At 38.5% G+C, this 13,165-nt stretch overlaps 1 protein-coding gene across 1 annotated transcript in view; it reads right to left on the minus strand.

Annotated features, from left to right (window-relative positions):
* LOC135706304 (protein aubergine-like) overlaps window positions 1–12,622 on the minus strand; it is a 52,861-nt gene extending 40,239 nt beyond the window's left edge. Inside the window, exon 1 of the mRNA XM_065227896.1 lies at window positions 12,423–12,622. The gene's annotated coding sequence lies outside the window, so the exon portion shown is untranslated. The remainder of the gene's footprint in view (window positions 1–12,422) is intronic.
* Window positions 12,623–13,165: the final 543 nt, after the last annotated feature.

The raw sequence follows: 13,165 nt of genomic DNA on the forward strand, positions 1-13,165 counted from the left end.
TTCGCTATGAAAGTTTGACAGGTAAAATGAGGGGTTTTCCTATGTTTCGAGGGGTGCATCGATTAGCTTGAGACCGAAGATAGTACCAGAGCTGAGCCAAAAAGTTGAGCACGTTTCTTCGGAAACTTCTGGTCTTAGAGTTACCTCTATGGTAGAAGTGACTCTTGCTTTGAGTTATTCTCATTAACCATGTAGATATATTTGATGTTTTCTGTTCGATAGGACGAAAATGGATGATTAGGCCATAGTAAAATTTTACCATAGATCTGGTTATTCAATATTGAATATTGTGATTTCATGAGCATTCATATTTCGTGACAAGTACAATGATATTCTATTTATATTCCATAGCAATGGATTTCAACGTTTTGTTCTGTAGAAACATGGTCAATTTTACCCCACCTATCCATTTCACCACATTCAAGAAAATGACCCATTAGAATTTAAAAAATTAGATGTAGGGTAAACGCTCCTGTTGCGGTACGTTAGAAGCGTTAGGTTCCTATAGTTGTGTATGGAGACTCCATACACAACTATAGGAACCTAACGCTTCTAACGTACCGCAACTATACTACACTACACACTTAATTTTTTTCGCCGAGATTCCAACATGTGAATAGTTCTGCAATTTATTTTGCTGAAAAACAATTACCGAGACTCAGCTAACAAACAGATATTTTGCAGAGATATCAGCAAAAGTAAATGCCGAGGTAATCGGCTGTTGGAGATTTTACCGAGCTAGATTAAGTGTTTACTTCTGCATGAGATAAACCAAGATATTGTATGCCGACACCATTTTAAATAGTTTAAATAAGTTCAGATACTCACAGTAATTTCCCAGCAATTTATGCGCAAACTTTTAAATCGACACAACTGCTAAACAATGATTTCGAACGCCGATTTGTCATAGCACCAGCTTGCCTATGTAAACTAGCACCACTATCTATTAGATCGATTTTTATGATCATTTAGGCTGTGAACCATTTGCCGAGTTAAATTTAACTCATGGTTAAAAGTGACATTTCGTTATTCTCTATGTTCGAAAATCCCTGTGCTGTCGATCGACCGGTTTTCGATAAGAACTCAGTCACGGTTGTCAAAATTTAACTTCTTGTCTGTCAGAAATAACCACGCTCGGATAGCAGGGTTAATCGATAAGTTTCCATCTGTCAAATTTCAACCAAAAGTAAAAAAAAAATACACCAAATGCTTCAGAGCCTTAATATAATCGAAAATCGTGATGGAAAAAATCGATCCTTAAAAGATCCGTCCAAGATCGCCCAATCGTATTAGGTTGTTTTTTAAGGCTGTGAACCATTTGCCGAGTTAAATTTAACTCGTGATTAAAAGTGACATTTCGAAAGTTGTTCTTGATGTTCGAAAATCCCTGTGCTGTCGATCGATCGGTTTTCGAGAAGAACTCAGCCACGGTTGTCAACATTTAACTTCTTGTCTGTCAGAAATATCCACGCTCGGATAGCAGGGTTAATCGATAACTTTCCATCTGACAAATTTTAACCAAAAGTTAAAATAATCCACCAAATGGTTCAGAGCCTAAGGCTGTGTTCCATTTGGTGAATTTTCACTTAAATTTGACAGATGGAATATTTTCAAATAAACCTGCTATTGTACCAGACTTATTTCTGACAGACCAGGAATCAATTTTGACAAACACCTTATCGAAAAGAGGAAGATCAACAACAGAGGGATTTTCTAACATCTTAATTTATTTTCGAACTGTCAAATTTAAATGAAAATTCACCAAATGGAACACAGCCTGAGAGACTTTCAGCCGTAGGCTGCAAATCCTATTAGGCACACTCCCCTAAAATCGGTCATTCCAATGTCGGTGTATAATGAGCACAATGAGTCACACCAAGAGTGAAGCCAAGTCTACCTAATGAACTGTCAAACCGGCTACCTATCATGCAAATTAAACAAACATTACGATGCTATGAATGCTCCCCGAAAGGAATTCCAATAACATATAAAATTTAGTCGAATAAATGATCATAAACACGCAGTGTGGCTTCAATTGTCATGGTAATGATCAGTAATGCAAATTTGTAATATTTGTTGATGAGATAATTCGACAAAATAACTGAAATAATGATGTACTACAGCAGCTAATTTGTTTTCTCGCTAGAATTCAACTGAAGTTGATGCAGATGCCCTCTGTTGCCAAGTGAAAGGGAAGGAAATCTTTCGAAAACCGTGATGCGAGTTCCATTGTTTTTCTCTTGACGTGACTCGTATACACAGACTTTAGCTCATTCGACAGCTTCTTCTTCTTCTTATTTGGCTTTATTACGTCCCTACTGGGACTTAACACTGGCCCTCAACTTAGTCTTCTTTGAGCACGTCCACAGTTGTTAATTGAGAACGTTTTAGGCCTGTACCATTTATGCATTAGTATAATTGAGTGCCAAGTACATACAATCATACTCTATACCCAGGGAAGTCGAGAAATTTTTCAATAAAAAAAATCCCAGGCCGGACCGGTAATCGAAACCAGCCGCCTCCTGGTCTTGCTTTGTAGCTGCGCATGTATCGATTGAACTAAGAGAGGCCAACAACCCCGTACACGGCCGATAAATCCAACTTAAACTTGAGATCCGTTTACTCAAATCAGCAAAAACGCACACTCAGAAATAATGAATGTTGTAAATAGGGTACTTTTTATGCAACCTCTGACTAAACCTTTATACATTTTGACGTAGGACTATGTCTATACTGGGGATCACATAAAAAAAAATCAAAATTCAGACATGTAACGAAAAATCCCAAACACGGACGCAACGATAGAGCGCAAATCGAACACACGACACATGAGCGAGCTCAATTCTCGGTTGACCGCTCACCATTTCACCAATGAAAGGCAGGGAGGAGAAAAGCAGCGATAAAAAAAGCTTGCCAAATCTTTTTCTTCGTCAAACAAACCAACCCCACCATAGTGGTCATTCTCTAAAACGACGTATGAGTGGAACAGAACGCATCGCACCAATACGAAGACGAGACGACGTCGAGAGCACCCACATCAACCGGAGGGAAGGCTTCCCGCAATAGGCAGCATGACTAGGCGGTCGTCATCCGGTCACCATTTGAAAAACAACTGGCCTTTTTCAGAGCCACCAATTCAAAAAAGGAAAGAATTAAGAACCCAATGATCAACATATTTGTTCCGTCCACTAGCGGTCCTACGTCAAGCTTCCGTTCGTGTCCCTAGGCACATACTCTTCTACTTTTTAAGGTTCAATTTACTTTGATGCATTTTTTTAAAATTCAAAAGCAGTTTTTTTCGACGCATTATTTTAGATTGCGAAAAGCTCGCGTCATTTTGCGTAAAATATCAAAAGGAATCGAATAGTGCGAGCTTTTTACAATCTGAAATAATGCGTAGGAAAAAATTGCTTTTGAATTTTTCCAAAAAGCATCAAAGTAAATTGAACCTTAAATCTATATATATAAAAATGAATTTCTGTCTGTCTGTCTGACCCTTATAGACTCGGAAACTACTGAACCGATTGGCGTGAAAATTTGTATACAGGGGTTTTTGGAGCCGTGGAAGGTTCTTATGATGGTTCGAGACCCCTTGGGGGCTTCTGTAAGGGGGGGGATCCCATACAAATGAAACAGAGATTTCTGCATAACTCGAGAACTAATCAAGCAAATGGAACCAAATTAGGCATGTGGGGGCGAGTGTGGGGGTATAAGGAGATAATCATAGGGGGTAGCCCCTTAGATAAAAGGGGGGGCTACGTACAATATAGCATGCTTTTTTTTTTAAATCGGCGCATAAACTCAAGCTAATATTGAATCCCGAGCAAGACTGGGCACACTCAGCTAGTAGTTTTATAAAATCAGCTTATCAAAATTGACTTCAGTTTTTGAAATGTATGCTGATCTGTATCAGATATCTTTGGATATATGGATATATGGATATCTTTGAATGAAAAAAATCCGTGAAAGTAAATCGGGTTGTTCTTATACGTGCAAAAACATGTGAGTATTTTAAAGTTAATTGCGAAATTTTGCCGAAAATTTGTTTGAAGAATTTTGGTAAATTCAAATTACCTAAAGTACCTAAAAAGAAAGTGAAGACACGTCAGAATTGCGTCAATTGATTATAATAATTTTCATGTGTCGACACTTTCTCTTCAGATAATGCAAGTAGGTAAGTAATTAATGCTAATGCTAAGTGAGTGAAAGCAACCCTGCCACCCACCATACCTATTCTTCTTAAGAATTAAAAATAAAAACCAAATCAAGTGCTTCGAGTGGCATTAAAGGTGTGACTTTTGTAGAAATAAGGATCTATACTGGAAATAAAAGAAAGGTCGATAATGGAGAACGGAAGATCAGTCCATGTTCATGTGGTAATCAAATGGAAAAATGGATAACTCTTTGTATGCTTTCAGGAGCCGAGTTCTAGGAAGGTTAATGCTCGCTTGTCCGGAAAAGGATGGTGATTCCGATAGAAGTAGACATTTTTATGATGTGTATGCTTCTCGGAATGGTGATCACTGTTTTCATTAAATTGAGTGCTTGCCATCCGACAAGTTGTTTACACTGAAAACAAATCTTACACAGAGAGTGAGTCAGTTTCACTCATTCGGTTATCTAAAAGCGTAGGTTACACATACACTTTTGCAGATGACTTCTAAATTTATCTACCTTTCCGTACGTACCGTAAAATTTGATAAACATAAACAATTGTTGAGATATTAGGTCGTATGAATAAAAGCGTTTACTTTACTTTTCCCGTAAGAAAAGCACGGGAAAGTAAAGTAAACTCTTTTTATTCATATGGCCCATTGTTAAAAATCTAACACCGCTTCTTGACGCCAAACTCGACATACGGATTATAAATTAGGCATAATGCATTGAAACGCCATGAATTCACTTCGGCCTATCGGATGAAGATAAAAATGGATTCGGTCGGAGCGCTTCTTTCGGTTTTGAGAAAAAATGGGTGTAAACATTCATTGGCTGTTGAACTAAAGTATCGTACCAAACGCATTATTGACTTGTTAACTCTGAAACAATGGATTTATTTGATGTTTTCTGCTCGATAGGCCCAAAATAGGCGATTAGGCCGAAGTAGTGCTCTACCCTACTTGCCCGTTTTACCAAAGAAGAATGCTAAAGCGCTGGCCCGACAGAGCAGTTATAACATTATTGCAATTAGTGGACAACATAAGCTATACAGATTTGTGTTATTTACAAAAGTTGTAGCTAATATCAAAACCTACAAAAACTTTATACATAATTTTACGGAATTCTGTTGAAGAAAAAAGTTAAAGGCAAATGAATGTAAATGAATGCACGGAAATGATTTTCCATGCCTAATGCTGACAGTTTGGTTTGATCCCGCTCAAGACCCCACATGTCCCCACCTTTTGTCATTTGATTGGAAAATATGATTTGAAAGCTGTGACCGAAATTTATAAGTTGAGACTAATTCCAGTGCAAATGCTATCAATTTGTATAAAATTCCTGTTTTTTTTCAATCTATCACATTTTGCTCGAAACTGTGACGAATTTTGAATTTATAACTTTTCACTTCCATAACAAAAGTTTGTAATCGATCTGGTTAAAAGTGAAGGCAGATTTTGTTAAATTTTACTTTTTTCAGGAATTCTTTGAAGTAATTGTATCAAAGGAGTCGGAGTCGATCAATTTTCCTCCGACTCTTCAGCTCTGGTTATGTCCTTGAGAGTATAATTTTAGAATTTAATTTGTTTAATCCACAGCCCTAAAAGCTCAGTTTTTCACAAATCTTTTACATCAGGGTCGTAGGTCGATACTAAACCTACCACGTGATGCTGTTTTTCTCATCGATTTGACATGATGGGTGGTATAATTCTTTGGTGCAGGTCTGATTATTGAAAACAATGTGACTGAAGAAAAGAAACCTACTGAGGCTGTCATGATTACATGAGATTAGTCAAATATTGTAAATATTTACACCGCATCGACGAATAATCGTTTTTAGATTATGGGTGGATAGCTCCATTTATGTTTGTTGAGAGTAAATAAGCACTTGATATCAGCGAATCCAAACACATAAAGCAACCAACGATCAGGCTTGCCAAAAGCTCTATCAAGAGTCATCAATAAGTTGAGCTACAGCATATTTTGATGATGATATATTTTGCTCTCACGAAGCTATAGTTGATGCTCAAGCTGGGCTCTTGCCAACCCGCTTCGCTGAGGGGGATTCGGAGCTCGTTCTCGGGTGTACATCGACTCTGACTACCGAGCAGTTATGTTAACTTCGTGATGCGCTCGCGCAAAGCAGTAAACTTGGAGCTTCGTGATGTGTTCGTAGAGAGCTTAGCTCTTCATTGCTTCTCTCGCACTGCATGAATGCGTGATTTTGTATTGTCGCGTTTATGTTAAATTCTCATTTGGTGACGGTCGAAGCGCGCCGCTCATAAGCGCGATGCAACCCCGCCCATAAGGATTATACACAGGTGGGTAACTTTGACAGTATTTTATGGCAGCGGCTTGAGGAGCGAATCCTGGATAAAGAACCGCCGTGTGTTAAATCAATGGGCGCAGTGGTACGGACATAAACAGAAAACAGATGGTATAATCCCTTTTTGAGAAATTATCCTGCCACACACAATATTGTATTCGAGAAAGAAGTGCACAACCAAGAAATAAAAAAAAAGCATTATGGAACATATGCATATAGGGTTTTTGATCTAATTCCCGTCCTACTAAGCACATCCCGCACTTTACATCTCTTTTTTGAAAGGGTTTGAACAAAACATGTAATATTTTCATCAAAAATAACTTCTTAATTTATTCACCTTTCCATATGGATTTGATAAAGAGTCAAGCAATGTTGAGATATTATTAAAAATCTTACGGGATTTTCTTGGTCCTACTGATGATCGTAGAAAAAGTGGATTCGCTAGGAGCGCTTCTTTGGTTTTGAGCACAATGAGTGTAAATATTCATACAATGCGCTGTAATAGGCTTCATGTTGTTGCTTATGAACAAAGGTATTATTGTTTTGTGCATGATGAAATCATTGATATTATTGAAAATTTCTGCTCAATAGAACGGAAATGGGCGATTACGACAAAGTAGCGCTCTTCCCTATGCATAAAATTTGATTTGCGTTACTGCGACATCTTGCAACCAACTGAAGGTTATGAATAATTAATCGATTTAGACTCCAACTGGTCGCTAGACCAGCAATTGAAATAGGTGAAACAACCAAATTTAAACAATGGCTTTAAATACAAATTCCTCGAAAATCAAAACACATCCAAACAATCTAACACCATCATCGGATAGAGCAAATTTCCTTTATTGAATGGTAATTTTAGCTTACTAGTGGTAGTGTTTTGATTCTCGAGAATTTTGTGTTTAAAGCCATTGCTTACGTTGGGTTGAGCGGCGCCGGTGGTGTAGTGGTAAGCGTGATTGCCTCTCACCCCAGCAGGCCTGGGTTCAATCCCAGTCGGCGTCGCCGGGATGTTCTAAGGCATAACATCTCTGATCACGCCTTCCTTCGGAAGGGAAGTAAAGCCGTTGGTCCCCGGTTCATGAGTTGATGGGTCGATAGGTAGGGTCCAGGTGTGGAGCTGCCTTCCTGGTGTCGGTAGCATTGGTGCTCAGCACGGAAAACAAGATCGACGTAAAACAAATCCAAGAAAAAAAAAATACGTTGGGTTGTTCCACCTATTTCAATTGTTGGTCCAGAAAGGTTTCCGAGCTACCGTGTGTGCAGCGAGGGTAGCGAATTGAATGAATGAACATGTTAAAAGGTAACAGGGGAATACAAAAACATCACCAAGGGATAATCCATAAACGGAGTAATTAGTGCTTTTACTAGGTTTTCCCTCGTACATTCTAAGTCAGAAATATAATTTCGTTTATCCACTCATAAAGCACTTAGTGGAAAAAACGATCAACGATTTTTGTGACTGAGTTTGAGTAACCCAAAAAGTGGTCCCCAAGTTTAAAAAACATCAATCTCTCAAAATGTTACGTTCTGTGGGAGTGGTCCTATAGTCCATTGAATGTATTGTTGTGTGCTCTCTCCGAATGCATAACGAAGCTCTATATTTACGGTTTCACCGAGTCCAAGACGGTTTTATGACAGGTGGGCAGGAACTCACGGTCTCCCAGTGTTGGTGAGTTCTTTGCCGTTAATGTTCACGAAAAGTTCACTATTTTGCTATACAGAAATTCAAAACAAAAATTTTTATCTGCGGATTTGAACAGTTTTTGACCTGTTTCATACTACCGGAAGGTGTATGCTGGTCACAAATGCCGTGCCAAACTGATTTCCTACTCAATTAATCAATCTTTGACGTGAAATTCGCTAATAAACACGAGGCACATTTCTTATAGCAAACATGCCATAACAAAATGGGCACGGTTCATTTTAGTAAACAAACTAACACTTCTTCCGACTGTGGCACCTATGTATTAGGCGCCGAGCACCGAGTCCATCCCGAAGCTCAAAATGTTGTTTGGTGAGCAGAGCCGATGTAAATCACGCCATACTCAAGAACGAACCCCGCATCACTCATCGTGATGCGTGTTTGTGGAAGTCCAGCTTGAGCATCAATCTGAGCTCGAGCTCTTTTGCGCTCTTTGGATTTGACATCATTGCTCTTTATATGTGAGAGATGAACTAGCTCACGATGAATGAGCATCTATACGGCATAATCTGAGTTCCAGGAGCTTAGGAAAGCTTGCCAACGATACAGACAAAACGGTTGCTACGACTACCATGACAAACTCGCTCTGTAACATAGCTCGATCGGAGTGATAGAAGGATAATGGTATATTGCTTGTTCGTTGATCGCTTGTCATTTTGTCATTGTGCGATATTTTTGATTCCTTGCTCGTTATACATATATGATTGCTTACATGGGTTGGGACACGACTCAAACCTTTGCCCTGCTTCTTCGAGCTTAGTTTTCCACACTATAGGCTGTTCATGCTTCCTGGTTAGTGATCAGGTAGACAATACTCATCAAAAAATCTCCAAAAAAATACGTAATCAAGCCATGAAATAGAATTTCCCATCCACTATTCGTTTTCTCGCGTTCTATGCCTGCAAAGTTAGTACAAATGTTATAATTTTTTCATCTCAGGCGAATCTTTCTTCTGTATGTTTTCGACAACAATACTAATTTTCGTGTCTTTTTTTTGTATTTCAAACAATTGGGATCTTTAATTTTTAAAAAAAGAATCAAGATTTAAAACAATAACTTCACTGTTTGAAACAAAACTAACAAACTGACAGCTCGCTCCCATACAAAGTCCCTCCGAGGGGCACTTTTTTTTTTAAATAGTTCCAGTGTAAAGAAAATGGATGAAATTTGGGATTTTGGTTCCATTCTTAATGCAGATTTCGAACATGCATTTACCTCAATACCTTCAAAGAACCCAATTGAGATGGAATACTGAGTTTTATGTTGAATTGCATAAATATTCAAATGTTTTGATGGTTATGCGTTTACTGCATTAGTCCCACTAGCCACTGGCCCTTTTTGACATATTAGGTCGATATACGACTAATGTAAAGCTCGGAAGCCCTAAGTCAACTTTTTATTGCAAAAAGGGTGATTAGCGGACATTAGAGTGGAATGCTTCAAATATGGATGTGAGGTTCTATAATTTACTGTATGTGTTTTCAAATATATTCTAGCATTCCGAGCTTGCTTTTGCTGTAATGATATTCAGATAAGTTCATTCCGAATTAGTTTATGAAACGGAAAGCCATGTTGCCATGTGTTGAAACCAAACCATACCACCAACCCAGTTTGCGTTTAAGAATCACTACAAGGCAGCCCATTGATTGTCGTCAAGTGTGGGGCTTTGAATTTGTTTAAAATAAACCAAATTTATGATCGCCGCGTCCTGTTGGCTTCTCCTCGCAATACTTGATCTTTAACCAACACAATCGATGCTTTTATTATGCCTTTCTTCTGCCATTTGCCACATGTGACTTGTCAAATGTCGCTGTGCAGGCCGAATGCTTGTGCATGAAAATTTAAAAGTAAAGGGGGGGTACACTTTGATTTTTCAAAAGAATACATTTTTTTTGGCTTAAAATGTTCCTTGGGATGTATACTTTAATTTAGAAAAGACTCCAAGTCCGCCAGAATATTCCTTACCGCTTTACGAAGCGATTTCCTAAAACATGTACCGGCGCGCTGAGAGAGCATTGAAATCGCGAAAACGCGTTTATCTCGAAACGGGGTTTTTCAAACTGGCGTGGGAAATAACTCTAACCAGTTATCATCAAATTTGGATATCGCCTACGTTTTCTTATTCAGAATTAAATTCTGCTTATAAATACGTATCCACATTTTCGATTTTGTCAAAAATGGATTTTTAATCCACGATTTTGTAAGCATTTTTAGGGTGAAAAAATTGACTTTTTTTTTTCCTAAGGCCACAAATTTTGAAAAAATTAATTTAAAAAAAATCGGAATACGTATTTCTAACCCAAATTTCATTACTAATCAGGATTTTTGTTCGATTTATGTTCCAGGATCACATGGAAAGGAGTATTTACCCACACCGTTTTCCGACTTCCCCGCGAGGACGCCCGCGCGACCTGGTGCACCGGCCACGGGGAGACGCCAATCTAGTTAAAAAAAAATACAAATTGTAGTTCGAAGGATGACTAATAAATGGGTTATAACATATTTGCCCTCCCTGAGTGTTTTATTGCTTAAACAAATTAACGAAAATGCTTTACTTTTTGGACGTTCAAAGTGTACTACCCCCTTAAAACAATTGGTATGTTTGTTACATACATCTGCTCATGAGTCGATACAAAAATCTAGGTATAACTTTTCTGAGAAGATAAGACTTGCTTCGGAGGGCAAAAAGGAAAAAAAACATTTTGTTTGCAGGTAGATTCTTGTTCGAGGGCAGCAGACCTAACATTTAATTGCTGTCGTCTGCATTTCGAACGGAAACCTGAAACTCCGTGTGCCAGTCGCATTTCAGTGTTCGCTTCACACAAACTTGCAGTGTTTGTGTCGATGGTGGGAGCGCATCAATGTTAAATATGAAATTCGTACTCAACAAACACTACTCTGTTCGAGCGGTGGTGCATAAATTTTGTCGACTCAACAATTGGCGTTGACGGCACCGCCGAAAAATCGTCTCTTCTAGCATATATTGACAGGATAGTCCGCCATGTTTCACGCACAGTCTGATGTTTGCTTATGGATGTTACCAGAGTCGCCGTCAACGCCAATTGTTCAGACACTGAAGCAAACACTTTGATGGCTGTTGCTTACTTCGGAAAACTTTCAATGTTTACTTTGCAGAAAAGAAAAAGAAGAAGAAGCACGCAAATATCAGAGTCAGCATGAAAATAACGCCATTTACCCAAGTGTTCCGATACCGGCAACCGAAAGCTGGCTTGATGTGTGAAATTAAAATAGGTCTGAGGACCACCACGGAGATAAAGAAAATAACTTCGTTCTTTTTGAAATAATTTTGTAATTGATTGGTTAAAAATTTGTTTATCGAATCCAATCCACGTTATGTGCCTACTAAAATAACTGAACCAACAGTTAAAATTATGATTCATTTCCAAACAATTGGTAAGCACCATACAGCCCCATTTTGGTTTGTATATTTTCTACCAATCACCGACTCTGCTTAGACCCTACATGTCGACCCCATCCGAAGGCCAGATGTTTATTTTGCCTCATAAAAGCTCTATCAGCTCGCCTGAGCTAACAAAAGTCACGACTTTATGGGTTGGATGTTGCAAGATTTCATTCGAATCGTAAGACGTAATTACACGGTTTGAGGCAGTAGATTCAACTCACCCCCGATCTAGAAGTCAGCGTTCAATTGATATGACATCGAATAGAGCAAGTTCGACATCGACCAGCTTTCTGAACGTCCATTCCGCAGTTTAAATGAGTTGGACGCATAACTGAATCGTGTAAACCGGGCTTTAGGTTCACGTTTAGCATTACCACGGCTTTTTAAAAAGATACTGTCAAGCACACGTTCACATGGCATTAATTTGAGATATAAAAAGGACAGTTTGAATGAAAAGGCAAAGTTTGTTATACGGGTTACATTTTGATCTCAATTAAAATAAACAAATCTTTGTTTGCATGTTGTTTGGAAATCGATGAATAAATATTCCAAAATTTATAAACAAACATCTTGACGCATAGCAAACTACAGAACCGCCACTTAATATCGCTCAACGACGCCATTAATACTAATAAATATAGGGAAACTAGTGCATGTGTCAAAACTGCATTCGCCATTTTGGCTCCAGGTAGTCACATGAAATATTCCAACACAAAAAATACCACCCATTTGGGCACTGCACTTCTTTAAGAGTATTACCCTCTTGTCATCGACACATTAAAGATATAGAATGCAAAAAAGATCCACAGTACCTTAGAAAGCAAACCGCCTATCTCACTTGTCAATTGTGCGGAAAAAACTAGATTCACTACAAACCAGTCCCATGAAGCTCAAATACCCGCACAGCACCAAGTCCACGATAGACTGCGCCGGGGACATAGCGACAAAACATTCATCCACAACATAGAACCACCCAAAACATATACATATCCACACCCGCTATGCACGCACACATATGGTGGAGCCGTGTTTTTGTTCGGCACTTTCATTGTGAGAGTGAAATGAAATTTGGATTTCGTCATATTACAGATATATTTTTCACCATTTTAAAGACTAAACCCCATGCGTTTTCTCAAAAAACCCATCGTACAATTTTCAGACTCGGAAGTCATAGTGACGTGGTCTGCTTTCAAACATGTGTAGCCTTATAACTATAACATCACCGTGAAACTACGCCTCAATCACTCATTTATTATGGCTAACCACAGAAAATGAACACGAGCAAACATATCCTCTGGAAAAAAGATGGTAAAATGATAGCTGTTACCTTTACGTCTCAATTGTCCACGATTATAATCACGAAAAACTCAAAATGCTTGAATTGCAGCCTCGAAGCCGTCTCAAGTCAAACTGACGTGTTTGGCTAGTCCTCTCTCTAGACACTGACTGAACAGACTGGATGTGTTTCTCATTTTAGGCGAGAAAGGTATTGCATTCATAATACGAAAGAAACTGTCAGAAATACTCGCGACAGTTTGGATACGGAAATACATTT

The sequence above is a fragment of the Ochlerotatus camptorhynchus genome, unplaced genomic scaffold (assembly GCF_037179485.1).
Source record: "Ochlerotatus camptorhynchus isolate MF236.1 unplaced genomic scaffold, CSIRO-AGI_Acam_v1.1 ptg000277l, whole genome shotgun sequence".
Lineage (NCBI taxonomy): Eukaryota > Metazoa > Arthropoda > Insecta > Diptera > Culicidae > Ochlerotatus > Ochlerotatus camptorhynchus.